Consider the following 22,008-nt stretch of genomic DNA (forward strand, 5'->3'; position numbering starts at 1 on the left):
AAAACATTTATGTTCCATGCTTTAAAGCCATACTCATTATACTTTGCAGGCAGCAAAAAAATTCCTATGCTTCAGTGCAAAATATATGTGTGCTGTATCCTGAAGTTCCTGAAATTGAAATTCAATTCCTATATTTCTCATCTGATTTTTAAAATGATTGTATGCAGCCTTACATTCAAATGCCTCACATATGTTGCATCCCCAGTACAAGATGGTTGCAACCCTCCCATTGCTTGTTGTCCCTTTTTCTTAATGACTGCCTAAATAAAGACCTCCGTCAAACTATTTATCTGGTTGGCAGTCAACTTGCACATCATCTCCACTATTTAGCCTGTAGCCAACTAAAAAGCATTATGTGCTAATTTGTCAGCCGTCTGGTAAAAAGCAGGGGTTATCTAGGTGGCTGGGTAAATAGCTACTTCCTATGTCTTAAGGTACTAGACTCTTTGATAATTTCTGACCTAACCATGGCTGCTTACAGTGTAGCCTATTGTTTTTGAAGTACATAAATGCTCCGGGGCTTGCTAATTGAAACAGATGAAGGCCTGTTTCTATTTATTATTTTTATGAATTGTAATGTGTGCAAACATTATGTGCAGTGATCACTGGAGTAACCCCTAATGAACACTGACCTGATTGAATTAAAGTTTATTAAAGTAAAGGGATTGGAAACAGTACTGGTTCACCGGTTTTAGCATTGTCTGTATCTGATCACAAACATTTACTTTACGTTGACGATGTTTTGAAAAAAGGGAAAATGTGTCCCACTAAACACAGTGCTGCATGTTCGTTCTCTGTGGTGTTTATTTCCACCTACTCTGGAGGGATTCCAAATAGTTTCCAACCAGATGAGCCCTGGATGGTTCACCTGAGCCCCTGCTTGTACCTATCCCAGACTCTTGTCAGGGGAGGGTAAGATTGATCCAGCCTGATTGTCTATTCCTTTGCATATGTAAGGATACACTGGAAACTGATTGAATGTTTCCTGCTGCCCAACTAGTTAACTTTGGGAATTCAAGTTGGAGCTGTCCTGCAGATCATTGAACATCATTTGGACTCATGTTCTGTGTGAAACATTTTGTTTAATGGGTATTTCAGAGTGTTCATTTAGCATGTTGCTTATACCATCCAAGCTAGACTAAGGGTTTGATTTAGAGTTTGGCAGCTGGGTTACTTCATCACAACTGTGACGGTTATTCCAGCTTCCATATTACAATCTCCATAGGCAATTACGAGATTGCAATACGGCAGACGGGATATCCGTCATGTTTGTGACTGTGTAACCCCTCTGTCAATCTCTAAGTCAGGTCCTAAGCCTGTTAGCCAGGCAGATATACTTATTGCACACCCATCTGCTTCCATTGTTCCACATCAAATCCCCAAGCAGACAGAAATTAACTAACGATATAGAAGAAAGCCTGAACCCCCTTTACCCTTCATCACAAGACAGAGTCTGGGTGTTGAAAAAACAATCTCAATGATAACAGGTGTTTGTGAGCATCTTCGCAGACCTTTGTACCTCTCAAATAAGATGGAGGCTAGATGCCACACACATCAACCCCTACATGTGGAGGTGAGATGGTGATGACTCCCAGCACCTAATTATCTAATTGTATCAAAATGTAGTCATTGCTGTCTTCACATTGCTGAGCACAGTAATCCGGAGCAAGTTGACTAGTCAGCTGGATCCAAAGAGTGATCATGGGTCATCATAGATCCCGAGCTCCTTGTTCTGGTAATTCCCTGTTTCAAGATTTATTGATGTGCATCCCTGATGTTCACAAAGCATTCCATTGCATGTGTTGCATGGAATTGGACACACTGTAAGTTGTCTTTGCAGGACATCTCAACACTGTACTTGGTCTTTATATTGGATGTTGAGCTACATTGGGAGACATTAACCGGGTACTGAAGAGATACAAAGTATTCCACTTTGGCAGAAAGGCCTCAATAACCCATTTAAGTGAAGTGTCAGTAAAGCATCAAGAACATTAGCTGTTGAAAGCTTTGCGACATGTTCACGTAAAAAATAGTAAAAGCATGGATGTGATATCTGTTTGAACAAACATTGACTACTTTTTCCTGTTCACTAACTTTTCCAGACGTTTGTCAGGAAAGCTGCATCTGGCACAGGTGTCCTGGCGTGCACTTGAGAAGGTAAGGGAAGGTTACTCTTCTAGAAAGTCCTATTATGCGCATTGTCCAGAGATCGCCATACTGGAGAACTCTGCAGAGATAGATTAAGGATGTGATGAAAGCTTCCACTGCATCCTAATCAAATCTGCAGGTGATCCATACCATGTCCCACCCTGGAAGGGGAGTTTCTTCAGCCCTGTGATGGAGTTAATCCTTGACTATTTACAGGGCAGGAAAGGCTTCCATTGTAGTTTGGGGATGCCCACTCGTAAATGTTTGTGGGCATGCCCAAACTTCCACTGCAAATGACACCTTGAAACTGTCACGATCTGCACAATGCTTCTCACCTTTGACTGAAGGGTTTGAAAGAGCACCCGGTCTTCTGCTGGTTCTGGATATACCAAGATAGGGGCGATCCTTTCTAGTAGCCACGATGCTGTTTGACAGGAATACGCCAAATCAGACCGTACCTTCCACAAGGAGTCCCAGAGGAAAAAAAAAAAAAAATGGGAAAAACCTCAAAAATAGGAACTCCTGAAAAACACATGAATGAAAACTGGGAAAAATAGGAAAAATTCACAACCAGAGGAACAGGAACTGGAAAACAAATGACGAACAGGAGCGAAGATCACCACCAAGAGGAAGTGTTTGCAATGCAAGGCAGATCAGGACTGAGTGACTATATACTGGAAGATAGGTAGGGACAACACAGGAAAAGGAAACAACACCTTCTTGGATTTTGAACAGGCACATAGAAGAGAATGGGAAAAAGTAGCAGTATAAGAGAAAAAGGGCATCCTGGGAAAAAGGAACAGAAAAAGACAACATGGAACCCTGCAAGGAGACAGCATGGAGACCAGAAGAAGAAAAAGACAAGAGCACAGAAAAAACAGAAGAAAAGAAGAAAAAGAAAAAGGAAGGAGTCCACCACCGACAGAAAATAGAAAAAATAAAAATATTAAAAGGACAGGTAAGGACGACGTGACCGAGAGCATGAAAAAAGCTTCCTGGCACAGGACGCAAGAACCGGGCAAAAACGCAAAGGATGGTGCTCCGATAATTGGCAGCGTGGTCTGACTGCGGTTGTAAACAGAGACGCGGCGGTTAAGCGCAGCGTCACAGAAACACTCTTCTGCAACTTAAGTGGAATGTAAGATTGCAGAAAATTCCAAATCATTGAAGAGAACTCCTCCCTCTTAAATAGGTTTACCATTCCTTAGTAAATTCCTGGCAGGTACCGAAAATGCAAATGTATATTTGTTTATAAGATATGCTTGGGACCGCATTTACATTGTGGATATGGCACTTTGTGTTTTTTTCTATTTGTACTGCACTGCATTGTTGACTTGTCTTTACTTTTACATGTTTGTTAGTCACATTCAAACTGATTAGATCTTTGTGAGCCTTAATTGATCTCAAATGTATGGTGAATTTAGGTTCTGGATACATTACTGTCTTGAGTAAGAACGTCTGCTTGAACTGCGTATCATATAGCAAATGAGATTAGCATTATGACGGAGAGATTACTTGTTTATAGGGGTGACTTGTGTTTTAGAGGGTAAAGTGCATTGCCCTACCATTCATGGGGGAAGAATAGTAAGGAGGAAAAGCATTACAGCCCAACATGGGACTTGATGGTGCTAACGCATCCCTTTATGATAATTTATTACACATTAGGACTGGTTTTAGGCCAATGAATCTTTTGACCCATTTGAGAGACACCTTAGGACAAGATAGCTAATCAATTTGTCAATCAATACGTCAATAATGTCATCAATATTTATTACCACATTGCATTTTACTTTAGTCAAAGGCATTAATCGATTCAAGACATCACCATGACCTTGTAGTCATGAATAACCACACCAGTGTAGTAGAATTTAACAAATTTTATTCCCTATTTAGTACAATTCTAAGAGCAAATGCATTGATCTCAAAGCCAAGAAACATAATAGCATTGTCACGATATGGCAACTTTGATAAGATTTCATAAAGGTGAGAATCACAAACATCAAAATATAACATGGCGTGAACATAGATCAATTTAGCAGAGTCTCAATAACGCGTCGGTTCAACAAAGCATAGATTCAGTCGTTTGTCTATTTGCGTCAATTTAGTGAACACCTGTCCTAATCCCTATTTAGCATTGGCATGTTGGGCTTCATGCTAAAACAATTTAGAACACCAATTTGGAAAACATCTAGCTACGGTCTCTGTCAAAAGTAAGCAGTTGGTACCTAGAAAGGAAAAGCAAACAGACAAATCACAATTTCATTGTCATAGTTACCCTCCAAGGTTTAGGTCAGCGCCCAGGCTCAGGCTTCGTCTTCAGGACATCAGTCAAATCGCCATCAATCAAAACTCAGCTCCGGGGCAAAAAGGGGGCACTTCCTTCATAAGGAGGTAAAGTGTAGAATGGGCAATTATAAGAAAAGGATGGTTTAAGTAAAGCCAAAGTAAGTCACCAAACAGAGTGACAAAGTTTCTGGATAAAATCAATAGCATTCCCTACCTAATTCTAAATGGCTCCCCGTGTCATGGGTTTTTATCCCTTTTCCGTGGTACATTCCCCAAAAATTTAATTGGTCATTGGTTATACCCCACTATCTTCACCCAGTTAGAAAACAGATTATGTCATTAATCTTTCAGCCCATGTTAGTTTACAGACATTTTATTGGCCCAAAAGATTGACGTCTTCAGAGGTAGCACATCCGGTATGATTTCATCCTTCTGAAATTCTTTGCACATCTTTTGGTCAGTAGCTCCATTGTCTTCACCGGTTTAAACGACCTTGTATATTACATTAATCTACACTGTTGCATTTTGACTAACATTTTCTACAAGCAATATGAATTTTGTGAGAACAGATCTACTATGGTTACATTCAGCTTCTAGTTTGAAGAAAACAAGAGGTCATGTCCTTTTGCGAGTCAGCACACTGCAAGTTAGAAAAAATACATTTAATATGAGAGCCAAGCAGCTAAGCAGCTAAGCTTCGGCTCATGCTAACTTAAGGCCTACAAGGATTTCAGCACAGATTCACTAACGCAATCATTAATAATTAGTATAAAACTTATTCCGTATAATAATTCATAAAGTTATTTTTATTAGTATACGAGTACATTGGCGGCCACTCCCCATGGTCACATTTCAAGTGCACGTTTTAAGCAAAAATGTATTACTACAGTTTCTATGCAGCATTATCACACATTAATTAATAAACATTTCTACGCTCTCTCAGTCCCTCCTCTGATGACGTTTGTCATCACACAAACCTTTCCCTTTTGACCTTTCGCTTTTAATTTTTCACCTTGCGCATAATGCGCATTTCAACATCTGGGGCCAGATGTAGCAAAAAAACAAATAGCGAGTTGCAATTTGTGAGTCCTTCCGACTCGCAAATTGCAACTCACTATTTGGTATGCAGAACGGTGTCTCAGACACCGTCTGTGAATCGGTATGGGGTCGCAAAGACCCACCTCATTAATATTAATGAGGTGGGTCGCAAATTGCGGCCCCATAGCGACTATGGGCACTCGCAAACATGGAGGCCTGCTGTTGTCAGCAGACCTCCATGTTCGTGACTGCTTATAAATAAAGCATTTTTTTTTTTTTTTTGAAGTGTAGCCCGTTTTCCTTAAAGGAAAACGAGCTGCACTTAAAAAAAAATCCGAAACCTTTAGTTTCGGTATTTTTTCATGGCACGTAGTGGTCCCTTGGACCACTACCTGCCCTGAAAAAATAATTTATGGTCCATTCACAAAGGGGAAGGGGTCCCATGGGGACCCCTTCCAATTTGCGAGTGGGTTACCATCCACTTCAAGTGGATGGTAACTGCGACACCATTTGCGACCGCATATGCGGTCGCAAATGGTATTGCATACCACTGCGAATTGCAAATAGGAAGGGAACACCCCTTCCTATTTGCGATTCGGAAATGCATTTTGCGAGTCGGTCCCGACTCCCAAAATGCATTTCTGCATTGGAAACTCACATTTGCGACTCGCAAACGGCATTTTTTGCGGTTTGCGAGTCGCAAAGAGTTTCCTACATCTGGCCCCTTGTCCCTTGTGTGAACTTTCCCAAATTTCATTAAACATTTTCTCCCTTTCACTTTCCTCATTTCTCTTATTTCTCTTTGTCCAATTTCTTTTAATTTTGTCATTAATTTTACAAGCTCCCCATAAACCTAATAAACAGACCAGAACGATTAATAGACCCCCTAGTATTTTTGAAGGAACCCCATTCCAAATATTGCTAAACCAGCTCCCTATTCTGGCAATTCCTTTTCCCACTTTCTCCCAAACTCCAGGTTCCTTCAAATACTTCAAATCTGTACTATCTCTAGTTAGGTTAGTAAGCATACCTCTAATCTTTTTACTATTGTCCGGAATAAATGAGCAACAATGACGCTCGTTGAGCATCTTGCAGACTCCGCCGCTCTTTGCTAAAAGAATGTCTAAAGCAAGCCGATTTTGAAGAGTCATAGCTCTTTCCGCAGCAAGTTCAGTATAGCCCCTGTAAAATTTGTCAGCATGTTATCCACAATAGTAGACAACTTTCGAATCTTTATGGAGTTTAGAATAACCCCTACTGAAGGAATTATGGCTCCAAATATGTCACCAACAACAGCAGCCGCTGTCTCTCGTTTTTGTCTAGCATGTTGTAATTCAGACGCTTTAGGTCTTTCTTTTAAGTCATCAATCTGGTAAATCTTAGGGAAAACTATCCCCAAATAACATGTCCCATACCATCCCTTAGGGAGACGGTAATAAGCATTAAGTCCACAAATATAATAGATCCCAGGGATCGCTGGATCCTGTCCATTTAACATGAATGTCCATTTACTCTGAAACAAAAACACATGCCTGCATTCACTCGTTCCCACAAATAAAGTGTCATGTTCAGATTTTGGCCTGTATATACAAAGCCTTCCTACATGTAATGCATCTATAGCTAATTTGCCTTGCGTCTTTATTGCGGTGTAAGCATAATCATTTACATATGTGCGTTTCTCTAGCCCCTTTTCTAGTCTCTCTTTCAAAGCTTTGCGTCTATTGTTAGTGTGATCTAAGAAGCTTTTCTCTACAGGTGTTAATAAGCATGTCAGATTGTTGGGGTGTGCATAAGCTGTCCCAAATGTAAGTGTCGGTTCAAAGAAGCCTCTAACTATTTTTATACTATGCTCCGTAGCTAATTTATTCAGAAACTCAATCACTGGCACAAAAGAAAACACCACATCCAAATTTGAGTAGAAATATTGCACATGCTCCTGGTCATAAAATCTTGTTAGTAGCAAACTACAACTTATCCCGTATGTTAGTGGTTAGTGGAAGACTATGATAGGTGACCACTTCTTGTACTGATGAAGGAATCTTTGTGCACACATAACAGTTTCTCGCATCCATGGTTTCAACATACTCATTCAGCATGCGATAGAAGACGTTAGTGGAGAGTTCCACTTTTGAATTAGTTCCCTCATGCAAGTGTTTTGTATCTTGCTCAAACTTTTCCCACAGTGTTAATGTTGTAGTCTCAGGTTTTGAAGCATTGTTAGTCGCTTTCTTATCCAACCACGGCATTCCCAGAATCACACCTACAATTACTATTGCACACAGAATACCTAATATAACGCTTAACCAACCACACACCTTACCCTTCTTGCAACTCCCTCTATTATGAACCATGGCCTGTAAAGAATCAGAAAGCAGAATAACTCAAAGCAAACAATCAACTTGAGGATGATTTAAAAGCTTTTTTTTTTCTTCTTGATGCAAATCTCTCTCTCTCTCTTTCTCTCTGCGAGTATTTACAGCGTTTCACTCACTCCAGGACCCTTTAATCAAATCAGGTTAGCAGCTTGTCATAATCGGGTTTCAAAGTCAATTCAGGTTATCAGTTTCACATCCGGTAATTTATAAGTCTCTTTTCTCAGCTTTTTTAGCATTCAATTTCAGTTTTAACAAAGTCTCTTTCTCTGATTGATTTCAGGTAACGTAGTATTGGCCTGGTACTTCTCGATCAAAACAGAAGGCTAAGAATTCGTGTTGCCATTCAGATGTTGTTGCTTATGCCCATTCGGGACCTGCGTACCTTCTATTTGCGGTTCTTTTTCTTTTCAACCTGCGTTCACTTTGCAATTCTCCTTCACTTAGATCCTCTATTCGGGTTGTATCGATTTCTTCCGCTATTGTTTCACCGGGTACGATCTTTTCTTTTGCAGCCTGTTTCTTTGACCTTTATGCGTCTTCTTCCTGCTTGGCCTTTCAGGACGTTGAACAGCACCCTCCTCTTGTGCTATGGTGTTTTCTCTTGACGGACCTGCAACTGGCTCAGGGGATGCCGGTGTGCTTAGACCTCTCTCTACTATTTCCCCTTCTTCTTCCTCTAACAGGTTCAAGCTCTAACATGTATTCGTCTACTTCTGGGAGAACCTCTCCTTGACTTAGTTCTCCTCCTGCCTCTACTGAGATAGGCTCACTGTCACCTCTCTCTAACTCGTTTGCAGTTTGAGGGACTAGGCCATCCTCAGCGGGCTCTCCTACAGTCTCAGTTCCCCCTAGGTTGTTTCCTGGCCTTGAGACTTCCTTCTCTGGAATTGCTGAGTCGGAAACTTCAAGTTCTTCATCAGTCAGACATGTCACCTTCTTTGTGTGACTGGCATGTATCCAGTTTGGAACACCTGCACATTTCACAGCAGTGGTTGTTGTCAGTATTACTTGATATGGCCCCTTCCAGCGCGGCTCCAAACACAACTTTCTCACGTGCTTCTTGACAACCACCCAGTCACCGGTTTGCAGGGTGTGACCTGGATCACTGATCGTTGGCAATGTGTTGGCTTCCACCTGGTGGGAAAAAGAGCGAACCACATCAGCCAAACCTTTGCAGTAGTCCAACACCATATCATTTGTGATATTCACAAGAGCATTTCCAGGTACTGTGGGCAACCTCATAGCTCTGCCCATGAGGATCTCATGGGGTGATAGTCCTGTCTTCTTATCAGGGGTGTTTCTCATCGACATCAGCACTAAGGGCAATGCATCTGGCCATTTCATATTGGTAGCTGCGCACATTTTTGCCATTCTCAACTTCAAGGTACCATTAATTTGTTCTACTAGTCCTGATGCTTCAGGGTGGTAGCTACAATGCAGCTTCTGTTCAATGTCTAATGCAGCACACAAGAGCTTAATCACCTCATTGTCAAAGTGTCTGCCTCTATCTGATTCTAAAGAGACTGGAAAACCGAACCTTGGTATTAGCTCTCTAAGCAATAGTTTTGCAACCGTGAGACTGTCGTTCCTAAGTGTGGGATAGGCTTCAATCCAGTGACTGAAAACACACACAATCACCAACACGTACCTCAATCCTCCACATACAGGCATTTCAATGAAATCCATTTGCATCTTGCTAAATGGACCTCCAGCTATCCCTATATGGCTCAAAATTACCACAGTTCCTTTTCCAGCATTCATCTGTTGACAGATGATGCACCTGTGACAGGTAACCTCTGCAGCTTCTCTGAATTTCGGGTTAAACCAGTCAATTTTGAACAATCTGATCATTGCATCTCTCCCAAGATGTGCCTGCCCATGATAAAGCCTTGCAAATTGTGAAAAAAGACTGTTTGGTAAAACCAGTTTCCCCTCCTCTGAGACCCACAAGTCATCAGCTCTTTGTATGCATTGCATCCTCTGCCAAGAACGTTTTTTCTCTCCACTAGCACGGCCCTGCAGTGATTTTAACTCATCTAAGGTATCAACCACTCTTGAGGCAAAGTTCAAACATGTTTCATTTTCAGTTTGCAGTAATAATTCCCACTGATCCTTAAACGATATACAGTTCAATGCGCAAAATCTTGCGACTTGATCTGCACAGCCATTTCCCATTGACACAAAGACTTCTGATTTAAAATGAGCATTGCATTTCACCACGGCAATTTCAAGAGGTAACTGAATCGCATGTAACAAATCTTTAATCTGTTCGCCATTTTTCACTGGAGAACCAGAAGAGGTCATAAAACCTCTCTGTGACCACAATTGGCCACAATGCCAAATCCGTATCGGCTGTCAGTATAAATAGTGACTTTCAGATTTTCAGCTGCGTGGCATGCCTTAGTAAGGGCAATTAATTCTGCCACTTGTGCGGAATAAACTCTCTCGAGCCAGGAAGCTTCAATAATACCGGCTATTGTACACACGGCATAACCGGCTCTCAGTATTCCAACTCAGTCTCTTAAACAAGATCCATCAACAAACATAATGCAGTCATTTTCTTTTAACTGCGTATCTTGAATGTCAGGTCGGGGTTTGGTACATAGTTTGGTTACCTCAAGACAGTCATGCTCCACTTCCTCTTCGTTATTAATCTCAGTACTTTCAACAGGAAGTATAGTTGCCGGGTTCAATACAGTACATCTCTTTAGGGAGACATTTGGCGACCTCAGAATAATTGTCTCATATCGGGTAAGTCGGGCATTTGTCATGTGCTGGGTTTTAGTTCGAATCAACAGAATTTCAACTGAATGTGGAACCATTACTGTTAAGGGATGTCCCATCACTATGCCTTCACACTGCGTGAGGCTCTGACCAACTGCTGCAACTGCACGCACACAACCCGGTAAGGCTGCTGCGACTGGGACCAAGGTAGCTGAAAAATACGCTACAGGACGGTTTGCACCTCCATGGACCTGTGTCAAGACAGATGAAGAACAAGCATCACGTTCATGACAAAACAGTAGAAAAGGCTTTGTGTAATCAGGCATACCTAAAGCTGGTGTCCTGCACATGCACTCCCTCAATTCCATGAATGACTCAAGCTCTTCCTTGGACAGAGTTATGGTATACTGGTCATCCTTAGTTTCCTTGCCTGTCAGCTTTATCAATGGATTAGAGATAATTGAAAAGTTGGGTATCCACTGGCGACAGTAGCCCACCATTCCCAAAAACATCCTGACATCTCTCTTTGTTGTTGGTGGGTTCATCTGCAGAATAGCTGTCACCCTTTCCTTTGATATTCTCCTGGACCCTCTCTCAATCAAGTGTCCTAAGTATTTCACCTCTTTCTGACAGTACTGCAGTTTCCTTGGAGACACTTTGGTGGTCATTACAACCCTGGTGGACGGTGTTAAAGCGGCGGTAAGATCGCCAACAGGCCTGCGGTAAAAAATGTGGAATTATGACCGTGGCAGAAACCGCCAACAAAGACAGCCACTTTAACACTCCGACGGCCACGGCGGTACAAACAAACAGCGCGGCGGTCACCGCCAACAGACAAGCGGAGGACAATGTACCGCCCACACTATTATGACAGTCCAGTCTGCCACCTTTTCCGGGGCTGATTCACCGCGGATAAAAACACGGCGGAAACAGGAATTTCGAAGGGAAAACGCTCACCTCTACACACTCCACGAGGAAGGAGGACACCATGGAGCCGGAACTCCAAATCCTACCTGCGATAGTCTTCCTGCTCCTGTACAAGGAGCACGAACGCCGGCGGCGAAGACCACGATGAGTACTGCACCTACGACACAGGGGAGGGGGGAGGGAAAAAACAGGGACACACACATGCAACACCCCCACCCTCACCCACTACAACACACACACTAATACATATCTATACATTATAGTTACACCCCCTAACCCCTCCGGAAGAATGCAAAGACAAAAGGAAATGAGTGTAACCATTGTAATATATTAAAATGCAGTACGCAAAAATATACATATATACACTATTCACAAAATATACACCAAGAATAGTAGTCCAGGTATTGCACCATTCATAGTCCGTGGACCACTGGGCCTAAAATGCATGGGCGAGGCCCACACTCAATACCAGATCAAAACAGAGAGAACACTGCAGGGGCATCAGATTGAAATACAACAGGCACCTCAGGGGGAAGGGGGGGCACCTCAGCCGGATGAGTGCACGACGCCAGATCCACGAGGGGGCTCCATGCCCACTGCTGTATCCTGGGGAGTGCAAAGCCACGGTCTCTCAAGTCTCTACAGTGAGTGGTTTGCCCACTGCATTATCCTGGAGAGTGCAAAGCCACAATCTCTCAAGTTTCTACAGTGTGTGGGTTGCCCACTGCTGCATCCTGGGGAGTGCAAAGCCACAGTCTCTTAAGTCTCTCCAGTGGGTGGTTTGCCCACTGCTGCATCCTGGGGAGTGCAAAGCCGCAGTCCCTCAAGTCTCTCCAGTGGGTGGTTTGCCCACTGCTGCATCCTGGGGAGTGCAAAGCCACAGTCTCTCAAGTGGATAACAGCCTCCACTGGTTCTGGAGGGAGACTGGTGCCCAGAGTGCTTCACCCTGTGAAGGACAGAGGTAGTGGATGCATGTCTCCACTGGTTCTGGAGGGGGACTGGTGCCCAGAGTGCTTCATCTTGTGAAGGACAGAGGTAGTAGATGCATGTCTCCACTGGTTCTGGTGCCCAGAGTGCTTCATCCTGTGAAGGACAGAGGTAGTGGATGCATATCTCCACTGGTTCTGGAGGGGGACTGGAGCCCAGAGTGCATCACTCACCCCGTGATGGTCCCGTTGCATCAGTGCCCCTGCCGCTTATGGGCTAGCTGTGCTTGATTTGGCGGTGCCCTGTTCAGCGGTGCATGCCCTGTTCAGCGGTGCTTGAGTTGACGGTGCCCTGTTCAGCGGTGCTTGCCCTATTCAACGGTGCCTGCACGTGAGCGGGGTGTGCTGGTGGGTGTGCTGGTGAGGGACATAGTGGCTGTAGAGGTAGTGCATACAGGTGTGTGTGTAGACGAGACTGGGAGGGAGGAGGGAGACGACGAGGAGGAGGACACAGTGGAGGCAGTGGATGTTGGTGTGTCTGCATGTGTGTGATACTTGCGTGAGTGCCTGTGTGATGTGTGGTGCTTATGTTTGCCTGAGCTTCCTGTAGGAAAGTACCATCTTGCCTGGCATGTTACCCCCATTTTTCACTGTATATATGTTGTTTTAGTTGTATGTGTCACTGGGACCCTGCCAGCCAGGGCCCCAGTGCTCATAAGTGTGCCTGAATGTGTTACCTGTGTTATGACTAACTGTCTCACTGAGGCTCTGCTAACCAGAACCTCAGTGGTTATGCTCTCTCATTTCTTTCAAATTGTCACTAACAGGCTAGTGACCAATTTTACCAATTTACATTGGCTTACTGGAACACCCTTATAATTCCCTAGTATATGGTACTGAGGTACCCAGTTATTGGGGTTCCAGGAGATCCCTATGGGCTGCAGCATTTCTTTTGCCACCCATAGGGAGCTCTGACAATTCTTACACAGGCCTGCCACTGCAGCCTGAGTGAAATAACGTCCACGTTATTTCACAGCCATTTTACACTGCACTTAAGTAACTTATAAGTCACCTATATGTCTAACCTTTACCTGGTAAAGGTTGGGTGCTAAGTTACTTAGTGTGTGGGCACCCTGGCACTAGCCAAGGTGCCCCCATATTGTTCAGGGCCAATTCCCCAGACTTTGTGAGTGCGGGGACACCATTACACGCGTGCACTACATATAGGTCACTACCTATATGTAGCTTCACAATGGTAACTCCGAATATGGCCATGTAACATGTCTATGACGCGCTGTGTTGCTGGTGGTGCCGCAGGAAGCTGCAATCGGGCAGGAGCCCTTTAAAAACTTCAAAGCGCTCCCGCCTCGCGGGACGCGCTGTGTTGCTGGTGGTGCCGCAGGAAGCTGCAATCGGGCAGGAGCCCTTTAAAAACTTCAAAGCGCTCCCGCCTCGCGGGACGCGCTGTGTTGCTGGTGGTGCCGCAGGAAGCTGTAATCGGGCAGGAGCCCTTTAAAAACTTCAAAGCGCTCCCGCCTCGCGGGACGCGCGCGGGCGTGCCCGGGCGAAGCCCGGGCCAAGGGCGGGCCCGTCCGTGCCCGTCTGAGGCCGAAGGAGGCCGGGCTGGGCCACCTCTCTTGGTCGTAAGGCACGGCAATTGTCCCTCCTGCATAGGGAAGTACTCCAATCTCTCCTCTACTTTGTGACATAGTACCATTCGCCAATGGGGAAGCGTAAGGCCAAAGACAGCCCGACTTTAGGCTCTGGCAAATCCAAAATACTCAAAATCAATAAGACCATGTTACCCCACACTAGCCATGTCGCCAAGGAAATAGATGATTTAATAGAAGAGGTAGAACAGATTCTAAACAACAAGGAGAAGCCTAGTCGAAAGGGCTCAAAATCTGGCACGCTTATTCCATTTCTAACATCTAGTTCACATACTGCTGTTAACTCTCATTCTGTCGCCTCATCTCACCAACCACTCCAACAGTCGTTGCCTTGCCAAGACCCTATTGCCCTCCCTACACCCTATTCCGATGTAGATGCTCTTAGAGCTTGCACACCTCACCCTTCAATTTTATGCTCTAATCGTTTTTCTCCGCTGGCATCCATTGACTCGGACAATCAGCAACCAGCCGTCTTAGCTCTGCAATGTATAGTGAGTCCTCCTCTACAAAATGATTTGTTCACATTGGTGTGTAGCCTTAAGACTGAAGTTAGCGAGTTGAGAGCATTATTGCTTGAGATCACCACCCTTCTTAAAAGCAAATATCCTTCCCCTATTAGCGAGCCTAACTCAAACCTTTTGCCTACTAAGCATCCACCTGCAAAAGGCGTTTTTCCAAACGGGCCTCTTCTGCCACTAGCTTGTGCTGCAGGTCCCATAGACGATCAGTGTCCTGCAAAACAGCTTACGTCCTCTTTTGGAAGAACTACCCCGCTCCTTCCTAATGTTCCCTTCAAATGGGATACTACCAAAGCTTTATACCACAATCATAAATTAATTAGCAACAACTACATATACATGTGCAATGTTCCACCTTTGCCCCCAAACGTGAGAGAAGACAAAGCCTCACTAACAAACAAGGTCTTGCACTGGGTGAGACATACCAGGGGTTGTGGCTCAATCATCCATAATGACATTGTTTCTGTCAAGCGATCTAATGGTTCCCCTGGTCTCTCTGGTCCTAGTGACTTTATAACACTTAGTCTTAAAAGCCCACATTTGGCAGTAGGCCTCATGGAAATGGAAGCACGGTCTATACGCAGGAAGTCCTCAGCAATTACTCTTTCAGCTAGCTGTCCTATTGCTAGCTATATGCGTGCGAATCCTTCCACTAGATCAGCCAATTTGGCCCCGAACCATTTTACAACTACTCAAGACATAAGACCAACAGGCCATCAGGTCCAGAGAGATCCACTCCCTGATTTGGCCCCTAAGTTCTGTTTTGACCCTGTTTCAAGGGCCCAACTAACCCACGATCCTGGGGCTACCTCGGATATTGACTGACTATGTTTCACCAATCTTTGCACAGCCACAGCAGCCATGAACTTTCCATCTAATTCACCCTGCCCAGCCTCTCTTCTTTTATCGGACTCACAACCTGGAAATATTAATAACACCACAAGTTTATTCAAGGCGAATTCCGTTGCCAGTTATGTCCAAGTTGATACTACCACGAACTCAAACATTTCTTGTGTCCAGCACACAGCAAAACTTTTATCCTGGAATGTGGCTGGCATTAACAGCAAACTTGTTGACACTGAGTGGGGGGCACTCGTTGGTAATTTTAACGTCTGCATGTTCCAGGAAACATGGGCAACGCATTGTACATACAAACAAGGGTATAGTTCCTTTTTCAAGCCTGCTAAGCCATCTTTAGCTGGCAGGGCGGCAGGGGGTTTAATCACATGGGTAAAATCTATAGAGGGGAGTGGTACAAAGGAGATATATGTGGATTCTCATGATATTTTGGCCGTTGCTATCTACCCAGCCTCAGGCACTCCTGTCCTTTGTCTAAATATTTATAGCAGACCGGGACCCTCAAATCACCGATCTCCCATTGTCGAGCTACTGAATATCTTAATCCCAGACCTTCGCCTCAAATATCATATCATAATAGCTGGTGACTTTAACGTTCTACTTGAACTTAATGCAGATCACATAGAGGTCATGCAGTCTGAAGATAGTGTATGGAATATCCCTCCTCCTGTGACTTTTCATTCTACCCAGCAAAATTCATATAAACCAAGTGTTAGGGCCTCACAGATAGTGGACCTCATGATATCCCATGGCCTTCGTTTGGGTAATGGCCGCTTTCCAGCGGACATTCCGGCCAGACCAACCTTCTTCAGGGGCTCATATAGTAACAAATTGGATTATATCCTCTTTGACTTAAGACTATGGCACCATATTCTAGACTTAGAGGTGGGTCTTCCCCATACTAGTGATCATGCTCCCCTCCAGATCACATACAAGAGTTCTCTCCTAGTAGGGGTCGCACTTCCCCCTGTCTCCTCTACTGCTATGGAGCTGTCCAGTAATAAGCGTACAGTAAGGTGGGACTCCTTTGTGCAATCAAATAAGCTTCAAGGAAAATTGCGTGCCCTAACCTCTTCTCACCAGTTATTTGATACCAACTTTATTCTGGCTCCATTAGAAATATTGCCTCTTCATTTGGACCTTTTTTCTACTCTGAAAGAGCTGTTTACTAAACGTCCAAGGCCACTGACTATTTCCTGTATTCGACCACATACTAAATGGTTCAACAAGAGGTGTAGGGAGGCCAAAAATACTTTGGCCATCGCGCTAAAGACCAAAGACAGATCAGGCATCATCACTGCTAGACGTCATTATGCTTCCACTTGCAACAAAAGTAAATTCGAGTACGAAGAGGGGCTATGGAGCAATTTACTTGAGGCAGCTACCGTCCATGATTCAAAACGGTTCTGGCTCCTAGTTTCCTGTGGTGATCAGAACCGCATATCTCACCTGGAGTCTTATATTTCTCCTGACATCTGGCTCTCCTACTTTAAGGAATTGTATGGACCATTGTCGGCAAGTCATGTTTCTGACATAATTTCGGAGGAGCCAACAACTTTTGACGAGTCTATGGCTTTCTTGCCCCCTTTTACACTGAACGAAACTGTGTCGGCCATTGCAGCCCAGAAAGCAGCAAAAGCCCCTGGGATGGACGGGATCCCCTCTGATATGTTTAAAGTGGACCAGAACACCTGGGGCCCATATATTAACAGACTTTCTAATGCCATCTTGACTAGCAGAATTTATCCTGACTCGTGGAAAGAGGCGATTATAGTGCCCATCCATAAGAAAGGAGAGAGGAACAACCCGGGTAATTATAGACCCATCAGCCTCCTCGACAACCTTCAAAAAAATTTCTGTTATCAGTTGTTGAGCAGGCTGAACAAGTGGCTAGTTGAAAATCAAATCTTAAATCATCTACAAGCGGGCTTCAGAGAAAAAACTAGCACATTAGATCAGATATTTCGTTTTACTTCTATTAAATGGAAAGTTGTCGATGTTGACTTAGGCCACCTATATGTAGCATTTGTAGATCTAAAATCGGCCTTTGATCTAGTACCCCGCCACAAACTGTGGGAAGTTCTGTCTAAAATAGGAGTCCCGTGCTCTATTTTAAATATTATCAGGGATCTTTACACTGGCAACTATGGTAGAATTAGATGGGGCCCACAAGGTGAATTAACAGAAAAATTCCTTACTGCCCGAGGTGTAAGACAAGGTTGTGTTCTTGCCCCTACCTTATTCCTTCTCTTCATAAACACATGCATCCCTTATCTTATGGAGTGCTCTAACGACTCGCCTAAAATAGGAGGGCAGAAGATCCCCTGCCTTCTTTTTGCCGATGACACCCTGCTGGTTTCTCAAACAGCCACAGGCCTTTCAACCCTGCTTTCAAGATTCATTGACTATTGCAATGATTATGGGCTCGAAATCAACCGATTAAAAACCAAGTGCATGGTGTTTGGCGATAGGAAAGGCAGAATGAGACGACCTATCTATTTAGAGGGTGCCGCGCTGGAAAGAGTCAGAGATTTTGATTATTTAGGCCTGAAACTAGAAGACTCGCACAAGTGGCAGCCCCACATCCAGAAGGCAACTTTACGATTGCAACAGCGAGCGAGTGGCATTGCAAGATTTGCAGCTAGATCTCCTAGCTTTGCCATGACGCCCGCAGTAGAAATTTATAAACTACAAGCAAGAGGGGGAGCAATCTATGGAGCTGAACTGTGGGGCCACTGTTGTCTGGATGACTTGATAAAAGTGGAGAACTCTTTCTTAAGGTCATTGCTAAGAGTTCCTTCCAGTACCCCAATGCTCCCAATACGCATGGACCTAAATCTCCCTTCCATCAGCCAGATCGTTGCACTCAAGCCCCTGTTGTACTGGATTCGCCTATGGTCATCAGATTCTCTTGTCCATTATAGATGTGCGCTAGCTAACTTGATGGCCAACAACACTAGCTCCAAAATCAAGTGGTGTGCATATGTAGAAAGGACCCTCTCGCTTCTTGGTTTGGGGTCCTATTGGAAGGAACCATTATCTATCCCTAAGAACGCAACCCAGACTCTAAAGGATGCTTTCTGGCTCCACGTTCAACTTTCCCAACTGTCCGCTGTCTCGTCATCATCCATGACGGGAAACTTTTTATATTTTAAATGTCATTATGAATTTGCACAATATATGGATATAGTATCTTCCCCGTTTGCTCGTTCATTATACATTAGATTCAGGGTGGGCTCTCTTCCTTTGCGTTCCCTCACTTATAAATGGTCTAATTTTAGTTGTTCTTCTAAGATGTGTCCGATGGGCTGTGCCAGAGAAGAATCAGTAACTCATATTCTCTTCCAATGCCCCGCATACTCCAAACAAAGAGCCCGTTGGATTATTCCTCTGTGCAGAAGTAAGGGTTTTAAAAACTGCTTGCTAGCTTTGAGAATTTTTAAATCTGATTCATCGGTTTTAGTGGTTTGTTGTTTGTCAAAATATTTAGACTCAATCTGGCGTATCAGACTGAACACGCTTAAAAAAGCAGAGGGAAATTTAACAATGAATGTGGTAAACAACAATTGATGGATTTATCATTGCATGCACATATCACTTTTATTGGTTCAGATGCATTCCCTACCTGCTGTTTTTATTTTTCTTAGATATTTTTTAAATTGAAATGTCCTTTTTATCTGATATGGTTTGCCAGGCTTGTATCTTATTCTTTTACCTATAATGCGTTTTTACATAACTATAAGGTGCGATTTTCCATGAGGGAACTGCTTATGTGTAAATATTTCTCTTTTCTTTTTTTTTTTCTCCTTTTCAATCTTTTATGACTTAAATTGTTTATTATGTAGCTTGCCGTTCCTTTTTTGTGTGATGCGCTTTTATGGTATTTATATTTACCGAAATAAAGCTAATGAATGAATGACATGTCTATGATCATGGAATTGCCCCCTCTATGCCATCATGGCATAGTTGGCACAATCCCATGATCCCAGTGGTCTGTAGCACAGACCCTGGTACTGCCAAACTGCCTTTCCCGGGGTTTCACTGCAGCTGCTGCCAGCCCCTCAGACAGGCTTCTGCCCTCCTGGGGTCCAGCCAGGCCTGGCCCAGGATGGCAGAACAAAGGACTTCCTCTGAGAGAGGGTGTTACACCCTCTCCCTTTGGAAAATGGTGTGAAGGCAGGGGAGGAGTAGCCTCCCCCAGCCTCTGGAAATGCTTTCATGGGCACATGTGGTGCCCATTTCTGCATAAGCCAGTCTACACCGGTTCAGGGACCCCTTAGCCCTGCTCTGGCGCGAAACTGGACAAAGGAAAGGGGAGTGACCACTCCCCTGACTTGTACCTCCCCTGGGAGGTGCCCAGAGCTCCTCCAGTGTGCTCCAGACCTCTGCCATCTTGGAAACAGAGGTGATGCTGGCACACTGGACTGCTCTGAGTGGCCAGTGCCATCAGGTGATGTCAGAGACTCCTTCTGATAGGCTCCTTCAGGTGTTGCTAGCCTATCTTCTCTCCTAAGTAGCCAAACCCTCTTTTCTGGCTATTTAGGGTCTCTGCTTTGGGGATTTCCTTAGATAACGAATGCAAGAGCTCATCCAAGTTCCTCTGCATCTCTCTCTTCACCTTCTGCCAAGGAATCGACTGCTGACCGCGTTGGAAGCCTGCAAAACTGCAACAAAGTAGCGAAGACGACTACTGCAACTCTGTAACGCTGATCCTGCCGCCTTCTCAACTGTTTTCCTGGTGGTGCATGCTGTGGGGGTAGTCTGCCTCTTCTCTGCACTAGAAGCTCCGAAGAAATCTCCCGTGGGTCGACGGAATCATCCCCCTGCAACCGCAGGCACCAAAGAACTGCATCACCGGTAGCCTGGGTCTCCTCTAAGCACGCCGAGCGAGGTCCCTTGAATCCAGCAACTCTGTCCAAGTGACTCCCACAGTCCAGTGACTCTTCAGTCTAAGTTTGGTGGAGGTAAGTCCTTGCCTCCCCACGCCAGACTGCATTGCTGGGAACCGCGACTTTTGCAGCTACTCCGGCCTCCGTGCACTTCCGGCAGAAATCCTTTGTGCACAGTCCAGCCTGGGTCCACGGCACTCTAACCTGCATTGCACAACCTCCTAAGTTGTCCTCCGGCGACGTGGGACTCCTTTGTGCGACTTCGGGTGAGCACTGTTTCTCTCCACTTCAGAGTGCCTGTTCCGGCACTTCTGCGGGTGCTGCCTGCTTCTGAGAGGGCTCCTTGTCTTGCACGACGCCCCCTCTGTCCCCAGACGCAATTGGCGACATCCTGGTCCCTCCTGGGCCACAGCAGCATCCAAAAACCCTAACTGCATGATTTGCAGCTAGCAAGGCTTGTTGGTGGTCTTTCTTCAGGAAAACACTTCTGCACAACTCTCCATGGCGTTTGGGATCCGTCCTCCAAAGGGAAAGTTCCTAGCCCTTGTCGTTCCTGCAGAATCTTCAGCTTCTACTGTCCAGTAGCAGCTTCTTTGCACCCACAGCTGGCATTTCCTGGGCATCTGCCCATCTCCGACTTGCTTGTGACTTTTGGACTTGGTCCCCTTGTTCCACAGGTGCCCTCGAGTGGAAATCCATAGTTGGTGCATTGCTGGTTTGTGTCTTTCCTGCAGAATTCCCCTATCACGACTTCTGTGCTCTTTGGGGAACTTTAATGCACTTTGCACTCACTTTTCAGGGTCTTGGGGTGGGCTATTTTTCTAACCCTTACTATTTTCTAATAGTCCCAGCGATCCTCTACAAGGTCACATAGGTTTGGGGTCCATTCGAGGTTCGCATTCCACTTTTGGAGTATATGGTTTGTGTTGCCCCTATCCCTATGTGTCCCCATTGCATCCTATTGTAACTATACATTGTTTGCACTGTTTTCTAAGACTATTACTGTATATTTTGGTATTGTGTACATATATCTTGTGTATATTTGCTATCCTCATACTGAGGGTACTCACTGAGATACTTTTGGCATATTGTCATAAAAATAAAGTACCTTTATTTTTTGTATATCTGTGTATTGTGTTTTCTTATGATATTTTGCATATGACACTAGTGGTACTGTAGGAGCTTCACTCGTCTCCTAGTTCAGCCTAAGCTGCTCTGCTAAGCTACCATTATCTATCAGCCTATGCCGCTAGACACCCTATACACTAATAAGGGATAACTGGGCCTGGTGCAAGGTGTAAGTACCTCTGGGTACTCACTACAAGCCAGTCCAGCCTCCTACACTTCCCTTGTGTGGTGAGGTGTGTGCAGGCTGGTCTGATGGTGTGCTTGGGATAGGCAGAGGTACAGGGGATTGGGTCTGGGTGAAGGAAGTTGGAGGGGGGAGGCTAGACACAGGGACAATGGCTGCCATCAGTGCTGAGGCCAGAGTTTGAAAGGCTCTGTGAAGTGCCGCCTGACCAGAATGAATGCCCTCCAGGAATGCATTTGTTTGTTGCAACTGCCTTTCTACACCCTGGATGGCATTCAAAATGGTAGACTACCCAACAGTGAGTGACCTGAGGAGGTCAATGGCCTCCTCACTGAG

Source organism: Pleurodeles waltl, chromosome 2_2, assembly GCF_031143425.1.
Source record: "Pleurodeles waltl isolate 20211129_DDA chromosome 2_2, aPleWal1.hap1.20221129, whole genome shotgun sequence".
NCBI lineage: Eukaryota > Metazoa > Chordata > Amphibia > Caudata > Salamandridae > Pleurodeles > Pleurodeles waltl.